We start from the raw sequence: 1,946 nt of genomic DNA, 5'->3' as shown, positions 1-1,946 counted from the left end.
AAGAGCGGATGGAGCTGGCTCTGAGACCACGAGTGTGCTTCATACTCATTGCAACAGACTCGCATGCGTGTGTTTAAACTGAGACCTAAGCATAAAATTGTGCTGTTCTGGGACTTTGGAGAAGTCTTGAGTTTTGGAGAGGAAGTTGGCAGCTGGGTTTTTTTCCTAACTGATGAGGTAGCAAGTCAGCTAGATTGAAATGGGTCTTCTTTAGCTATGAGGTGGCCTTCTTCACCCTGGGAAAGGGGGGCAGATGTCCCGAGACACAGCCCTTGTGCACAGCGCTGTTGGTATCTCCATCTATGCCTGTGCAGTGGGGGCCAAGAGGCTGTCCCCCAGGTCCTCATTCCTGTTCCCCATCCCAGGGCATCACTTGGCTGCAGGACGTTTCCTGGGATGGAGAGCCTCTGGGATGAGGAAAGAGGTGGTGGTGACTTCTGGCAGCACCTGATCACCCACCAGGGAATTGTCCTCAGCATTTTAGGGCTGACAAAACACCATGAGGTCTTCCCAGAGGGGCCTCACTGCCTCCTCCGAGCACAGGGAGCATCCACAACCTCTCCAAGGACTTGTAGCAGACAAATACTATGTGCTGGTGTTTGCAAGAGCCATGGGCTCCAGAGACTGGCCCACCGAAGTGCATGGTGGACATCACCTATGGTAGTCCCCACAAGGCAGGCAGCTGTCCCATGGGATGAGCTGTGTCACCATGGCCCAATGTGTGCATCAAGTACTTGTAGGTCCCACCTGAGGGGCAGGGGATAAGCCTGAGTCTTTCCAACACCAGGCACAGTGAGGTCCTGACCCTGAACTGGCACCCACCCAAGGCACCAAACACTGAAAAAGAGGGGATGCTCTCCTGGGAACTGCTGTGTCTGGGCTTGTCCCTCCTAACATTGTCTCCCTACGGCCTTGAGCATCTTCCTCACCACCACAGTGCTGAGCTGCACGTCCCAAGGTGAGCAGACTCTGAATAAACAATTGCCCCCACTCCAAAAAGGATGCTGGCGCCCGCTGGGAAAGCCCAGACCAGTGCTTATGCCAGAAGACGCGCAAACATCTCAGATGAACAGCCCTGACCTCCTTCTCCTTCCCTCCCAAATGAGGCTTTTTCTGCTTATCTCTGCATCCCTAGGGTAGCCCTTTGTGGAGATATTCTGGTAGCCCAATGCTGTAGTTTCCTCTCAGGTCCGTTTCCTTCGGCGTGGGGTCAGCACCGTCACCTTCTCCTGATGGGGCCCTGCGGGATGCCTGCCATCCCCCAGGATGCTCGGGGCTATCACTGGGATACCGGCCAGAGGAGGAGGAAGCAGTTCGACAGGAGCCGATGGTCCAGGAGCCAGGGAGGCTGGAGGGTGCTGGGCGAGGAAGAAAAACAGGAAGGTGGTGCCAGATAAGGAAAAGACCCTGGAAGGGGAACATAGGGGAATAATGGAGGGTAGGAGGGAAATGAAGATCATGGCTTTTCCTACAGCAGACACTGTGCCACGAGAGGAAGCTGCTGAGACAAAGGCAGCCCTCAAAAATCCTTCTCGTTGCTTTAGGTAACGGGTCTCAGCCTCACGGCAAGTGGGAGCTGGGGATGCTCCAGCAGGTCTGTCTGCAGGGGTTTGTCACACACCCACGGGGTCATACCTGGCCAGGAGACTCCAAGCACAGCCCTGTGGGAAACTGTTAATTAGCCTGTTGTAAAGTTCTGCTAATTAATTTGTTAGTGGTGTGCTTCCCATCATGGTGAGATTAAGTTGCTGCCTTGTGCATAGACAGACGTAGAGATGGGGCATCCTTGGGACAGGACTTGATGTGAACTCAACGCCTTGCTAACCTGTTGGGATGAAACATATCGGAGATGAGGGCTTGTGTCCCTGTCCCAGGTCTGCCCTGCGTCACGGTTCTCTTTGCAGGTGTCCTGGTGTTTAATCCTACTGTGGTAGAACATAACAACT

This window comes from Charadrius vociferus, unplaced genomic scaffold (genome assembly GCF_000708025.1).
Source record: "Charadrius vociferus isolate BGI_N301 unplaced genomic scaffold, ASM70802v2 scaffold36, whole genome shotgun sequence".
Taxonomy (NCBI): Eukaryota; Metazoa; Chordata; class Aves; order Charadriiformes; family Charadriidae; genus Charadrius; species Charadrius vociferus.
This window is presented reverse-complemented; position numbering follows the sequence as displayed.